Source organism: Symphalangus syndactylus, chromosome X (assembly GCF_028878055.3).
Source record: "Symphalangus syndactylus isolate Jambi chromosome X, NHGRI_mSymSyn1-v2.1_pri, whole genome shotgun sequence".
NCBI lineage: Eukaryota > Metazoa > Chordata > Mammalia > Primates > Hylobatidae > Symphalangus > Symphalangus syndactylus.
In genome coordinates this window covers 139,765,621-139,772,348 of record NC_072447.2, presented here as the reverse complement: position 1 = coordinate 139,772,348, position 6,728 = coordinate 139,765,621, and positions in this window count along the sequence as shown.

Sequence of the window (6,728 nt, the reverse complement as noted above, 5' to 3'; positions counted from 1 at the left end):
CAGCCTGACCAACATGGTGAAACCCTGTCTCTACTAAAAATGAAAAATTAGCCAGGCATGGTGGCATGCGCCTGTAATCCCAGTTACTCTGAAGGCTGAGGCAGGAGAATCACTTGAACCCGGGAGATAGAGGCTGCAGTGAGCCGAGATCGCGCCATTGCACTCCAGCCTGGGCAACAAGAGGGAAACTCCATCTCAAAAAAAAAAAAAATTCTAATAGGCAGCTAGGTGCAGTGGAGCATGTCTTTAGGCCCAGCTACTCAGGAGGTTGAGGCAGATGGATTGCTTGAGCCCAAGAGTTTGAGGCAGCCTGGGCAAATTAGTGGGACCCTGTATCTAAAAAATAAATAAAAAAAATTTAATAGACGCTATTTGCACTTTTTATGTTTGATTGATTGATTAATTGATTGATTGAAATGGAGTTTCATTCTGTCACCCAGGCTGGAGTGCAGTGGTGCAATCTCAGCTCACTGCAACCTCTGCCTCCCAGGTCCAAGCCATTCTTGTGGGTCAGCCTCCCGAGTAGCTGGGACTACAGGTGCACGCCACCACACCTGGCCAATTTTTGTATTTTTTTTTTTAGTAGAGATGGGGTTCCACCATGTTGATCAGGCTGGTCTTGAACTCGTGACCTCAAGTGATCCGCCCACCTCGGCCTCCCAAAGTGCTGGGATCACAGGCGTGAACCACCATGGCCAGCCCAGTATTATGTATAAGCAAAATGTTTTATAGCAGATATCTAGAACTTACTCATCTTGCATAATTGAAATTTAATGCACATTGATTAGCAACTCCACATTTCCTCCCCTCCCTAGTCCCTGGCAACCAGCATTCTATTCTTTGCTTTTATGAGTTTGACTATTTTAGCTACTTCTTACAAGTGGAATCATGTCCGGAATTGGTGGGTTCTTGGTCTCACTGACTTCAAGAATGAAGCTGCGGACCCTCGCAGTGAGTGTTACAGTTCTTAAAGGCGGCGTGTCCAGAGTTTGTTCCTTCTGATGTTCAGATGTGTTCGAAGTTTCTTCCTTCTGGTGGGTTCGTGGTCTCGCTGGCTCAGGAGTGAAGCTGCAGACCTTCGCAATGAGTGTTACAGCTCTTAAGGCGGCACATCTGGAGTTGTTTGTTCCTCCTGGTGGGCTCGTGGTCTCGCTGGCTTCAGGAGTGAAGCTGCAGACCTTCGCAGTGAGTGTTACAGCTCATAAAAGCAGCATGGACCCAAAGAGTGAGCAGTAGCAAGATTCACTGCAAAGAGCGAAAGAACAAAGCTTCCACAGCATGGAAGGGGACCCGAGCGAGTTGCCACTGCTGGCTCGGGCAGCCTGCTTTTATTCTCTTATCTGGCCCCACCCACATCCTGCTGATTGGTAGAGCCGAGTGGTCTGTTTTGACAGGGTGCTGATTGGTGCGTTTACAATCCCTAAAGGTTCTCCACCTCCCCATCAGGTCAGTTAGATACAGAGTATCAACACAAAGGTTTTCCAAGGCCCCACCAGAGCAGCTAGATACAGAGTGTCGATTGGTGCATTCACAAACCCTGAGCTAGACACAGGGTGCTGATTGGTGTGTTTACAAACCTTGAGCTAGATACAGAGTGCCGATTGGTGTATTTACAATCCTTGAGCTAGACATAAAGGTTCTCCAAGGCCCCATCAGAGCAGCTAGATACAGAGTGTCAATTGGTGCATTCACAAACCTGGAGCTAGACACAGGGTGCTGATTGGTGTATTTACAATCCCTGAGCTAGACATAAAGGTTCTCCACATCTCCACCAGACTCAGGAGCCCAGCTGGCTTCATCCAGTGGATCCTGCACTGGGGCTGCAGGTGGAGCTGCCTGCCAGTCCGGCGCCGTGTGCCTGCACTCCTCAGCCCTTGGGTGGTTGATGGGACTGGGCGCCGTGGAGCAGGAGGTGGCCCTCGTCGGAGAGGCTTGGGCCGCACAGGAGCCCATGGAGGGGGTGGGAGGCCCAGGCATGGTAGGCTGCAGGTCCTGGGCCCTGCCCTGCAGGAAGGCAGCTAAGGTCCGGTGAGAAATCGAGTGCAGCGCCAGCGGGCTGGCACTGCTGGGGGACCCAATACACCCTCCGCAGCTGCTGACCCAGGTGCTAAGTCCCTCATTGCCCGGGGCCGGCAGGGCCAGCCGGCTGCTCCGAGTGCAGGGCCCGCCAAGCCCACGCCCGCCCGGAACTCCAGCTGGCCCGCAAGCGCCGCGCCACGCACAGCCCCTGTTCCCGCTGGCGCCTCTCCCTCCACACCTCCCTGCAAGCTGAGGGAGCCGGCTCCTGCCTTGGCCAGCCCAGAAAGGGGCTCCCACAGTGCAGCAGTGGGCTGAAGGGCTCCTCAAGTGCCGCTAAAGTGGGAGCCCAGGCAGAGGAGGCGCCGAGAGCGAGAGAGGGCTGTGAGGACTGCCGGCACGCTGTCACCTCTCAGAATCATGCAGTATTTGTCCTTCTGTGACTGGCTTATGTCATTTAGCATAATGTCAATTCACCCATGCTGCCATATACTGCAGGATTTCCTTTATTTCTTATGCTGACAACTCTTTTAAGATGTTTGGCTGTGGAGGAGAGGGAAACTATCATGAAGTAACTAGAAGGAGATGAACCATTAAGAGAGGAGTTTTTGTATATGAGAAAGGTTTGAGCATGTTTATGTACACAAGAAAGTTCCAGTTGAGAAGGAGTGGTTGAATACACAGGAGGGAAAAAGGAACAATGATATAAAATTCTTAAGAAGACACAGCCAGGCGTGGTGGCTCACGCCTGTAATCCCAGCACTTTGGGAGGCCGAGGCGGGTGGATCACTTGAGGTCAGGAGTTCAAGACCAGCCTGGCCAACATGGTGAAATCTCATCTTTACAAAAATACAAAAATTAGCCAGGCATGATGGTGGGTGGTTGTAATCACAGCTACTCAGGAGACTGAGGCAAGGGAATTGCTTGAACACAGGAGGCAGAGGTTGCAGTGAGCCTAGATCAAACCATTGCACTCCAGCCAGGGCAACAGAGTGAGACTCTGTCTTAAAAAAAAAAAAAAAAAGACAGGGAGAACATTATCTGAAGCACAAGTAGAACGGTAGGCCTTAAATGAAAGGAGGTATTATTTTTTTCTGTTGCAGTGGTTCTCTAACCTGAGTGCATCAGAATTTTCCTGGAGGGATTGTTAAAGCATAGAATGCTACCCCTTCCTTCACCCTACCCCAGAGTTTGTGATTCTGTAGGTTTGGGATGAGGCTGCAAATCTGCATTTCTAACTTCTTCCCAGGCGGTGCTGATGCTGCTATTCTGGGGGAACTAACAACACTTTGGGAATCACTATTCTGGAGGAAAAGAAGACAGGATGGGTACAGAAATGGGTAGATATGTATGTTTGGTAACCAGAAGATAAGGGAGTTCCTATCAGATGGCTTCTATTTTCTCTGTAAAATAGGAGTTTGGGTCAAATATTAAAAGTGTGAGTGCAGGGGGGACTTGGTGCTGGAGTAGAAGGTTACAGAAAAATGGAATAGGTTTAAGAAAAATGGGCCAGGCGCGGTGGCTCACGCTTGTAATCCCAGCACTTTGGGAGGCTGAGGCGGGCGGATCACAAGGTCAGGAGATCGAGACCACGGTGAAACCCCATCTCTACTAAAAATACAAAAAAAAAATTAGCCGGGCGTGGTGGCGGGCGCCTGTAGTCCCAGCTACTCGGAGAGGCTGAGGCAGGAGAATGGCGTGAACCCGGGAGGCGGAGCTTGCAGTGAGCCGAGATTGTGCCACTGCACTCCAGCCTGGGCGACAGAGCGAGACTCCGTCTCAAAAAAAAAAAGAAAAATGATTGCAGAAGGTAGGAAAGTGAATTGACCAAAGATGTAAAGTAGAATTGTTAGGTGATATATGGATCTGTCATTTGACATCTGTGATCATGAATTTTATAATAGACTCAATCTACTCCATTGAAAATCTGTGCCTGCCTTCCTTCCTTCCTTCCTTCCTTCCTTCCTTCCTTCCTTCCTTCCTTCCTTCCTTCCTTCCTTCTTTCTTTCTTTCTTTCTTTCTTTCTTTCTTTCTTTCTTTCTTTCTTTCTTTCTTTCTTTCTTTCTTTCCCTCTCTGGCCCAGGCTACAATCTACTCGGCTTGCTGCTACCCGCTCCGCGGACTGCCTGGGACTGCCGGCGCGCGCCACCGCTGCCTGCCTTTTCTCCTTTGGATGCAGGCACGCGTTCGCCATCTTGGCCACGCTGGTCGCCAGCTCCTGACGCCGAGTGCTCTGCCCGCCTCAGCCTCCCGAGGTACTGGGACTACAGACGGAGTCTCGCTCACCCAGTGCTCGGTGTTGCCCGGGCTGGAGTGCGGTGGCGTGGTCTGGCCTCGCGGCAGCCTCTACCCCCCGGCCGCCTGCCTTGGCCTGCCAGGGTGCTGGGATTGCAGCCTCTGCCCGGCCGCCGCCCCATCTGGAAGGTGAGGAGCACCTCTGCCCGGCCACCCCGTCTGGGAAGTGAGGAGCGCCTCTGCCCGGCCACCCACCGTCTGGGAAGTGAGGAGCGCCTCTGCCCGGCCACCCTGTCTGGGAAGTGAGGAGCGCCTCTGCCCGGCCGCCCCGTCTGGGAAGTGAGGAGCGCCCCTGCCCGGCCGCCCCGTCTGGGAAGTGAGGAGCGCCTCTGCCCGGCCACCCATCGTCTGGGAAGTGAGGAGCGCCTCTGCCCGGCCTCCCATCGTCTGGGAGGTGAGGAGCGCCTCTGCCCGGCCGCCCCGTCCGGGAGGAAGTGAGGAGCACCTCTGCCCGGCCGCCCCGTCCGGGAAGAAGTGAGGAGCGCCTCTGCCCGGCCGCCCCGTCCGGGAAGAAGTGAGGAGCGCCTCTGCCCGGCCGCCCCGTCTGGGAAGTGAGGAGCACCTCTGCCCAGCCGCCCCGTCCGGGAAGAAATGAGGAGCGCCTCTGCCCGGGCGCCCCATCCGGGAAGAAGTGAGGAGCGCCTCTGCCCGGCCGCCCCATCCGGGAAGAAGTGAGGAGCGCCTCTGCCCGGCCACCCATCGTCTGGGAAGTGAGGAGCACCTCTGCCCGGCCGCCCCGTCTGGGAAGTGAGGAGCGCCTCTGCCCGGCCACCCCATCCAGGAAAAAGTGAGGAGCGCCTCTGCCCGGCCGCCCCGTCTGGGAAGTGAGCAGCGCCTCTGCCCGGCCACCCCGTCCGGGAAGAAGTGAGGAGCGCCTCTGCCCGGCCGCCCCGTCCGGGAAGAAGTGAGGAGCGCCTCTGCCCGGCCGCCCCGTCCGGGAAGAAGTGAGGAGCGCCTCTGCCCGGCCGCCCCGTCTGGGAAGTGAGGAGCGCCTCTGCCCGGCCACCCCGTCCGGGAAGAAATGAGGAGCGCCTCTGCCCGGGCGCCCCGCCCGGGAAGAAGTGAGGAGCGCCTCTGCCCGGCCGCCCCGTCTGGGAAGTGAGGAGCGCCTCTGCCCGGCCGCCCCGTCTGGGAAGAAATGAGGAGCGCCTCTGCCCGGGCGCCCCGTCCGGGAAGAAGTGAGGAGTGCCTCTGCCCGGCCGCCCCATCCGGGAAGAAGTGAGGAGCGCCTCTGCCCGGCCACCCACCGTCTGGGAAGTGAGGAGCGCCTCTGCCCGGCCACCCACCGTCTGGGAAGTGAGGAGCGCCTCTGCCCGGCCACCCACCGTCTGGGAAGTGAGGAGCGCCTCTGCCCGGCCACCCACCGTCTGGGAAGTGAGGAGCGCCTCTGCCCGGCCACCCACCGTCTGGGAAGTGAGGAGCGCCTCTGCCCGGCCACCCACCGTCTGGGAAGTGAGGAGCGCCTCTGCCCGGCCACCCACCGTCTGGGAAGTGAGGAGCGCCTCTGCCCGGCCGCCCCGTCTGGGAAGTGAGGAGCGCCTCTGCCCGGCCACCCTGTCTGGGAAGTGAGGAGCGCTTCTGCCCGGCCGCCCCGTCTGGGAAGTGAGGAGCGCCTCTGCCCGGCCACCCATCGTCTGGGAAGTGAGGAGCGCCTCTGCCCGGCCTCCCATCGTCTGGGAGGTGAGGAGCGCCTCTGCCTCTGCCTGGCCTCCCATCGTCTGGGAGGTGAGGAGCGCCTCTGCCCGGCCGCCCCGTCCAGGAGGAAGTGAGGAGCGCCTCTGCCCGGCCGCCCCGTCCGGGAAGAAGTGAGGAGCGCCTCTGCCCGGCCGCCCCGTCCGGGAAGAAGTGAGGAGCGCCTCTGCCCGGCCGCCCCATCTGGGAAGTGAGGAGCGCCTCTGCCCGGCCACCCATCGTCTGGGAAGTGAGGAGCACCTCTGCCCGGCCACCCACCGTCTGGGAAGTGAGGAGCGCCTCTGCCCGGCCGCCCCGTCCGGGAAGAAGTGAGGAGCGCCTCTGCCCGGCCGCCCCGTCGGGAAGAAGTGAGGAGCGCCTCTGCCCGGCCGCCCCGTCCGGGAAGAAGTGAGGAGCGCCTCTGCCCGGCCGCCCCGTCTGGGAGGTGAGGAGCGCCTCTGCCCGGCCACCCATCGTCTGGGAGGTGAGGAGCGCCTCTGCCCGGCCACCCATCGTCTGGGAGGTGAGGAGCGCCTCTGCCCGGCCACCCATCGTCTGGAAGGTGAGGAGCGCCTCTGCCTGGCTGCCCCATCTGGGAAGTGAGGAGTGCCTCTGCCCGGCCACCCATCGTCTGGGAGGTGAGGAGCGCCTCTGCCCGGCCACCCATCGTCTGGGAAGTGGGGAGCGCCTCTGCCCGACCACCCATCGTCTGGGAAGTGAGGAGCGCCTCTGTCCGGCCACCTATC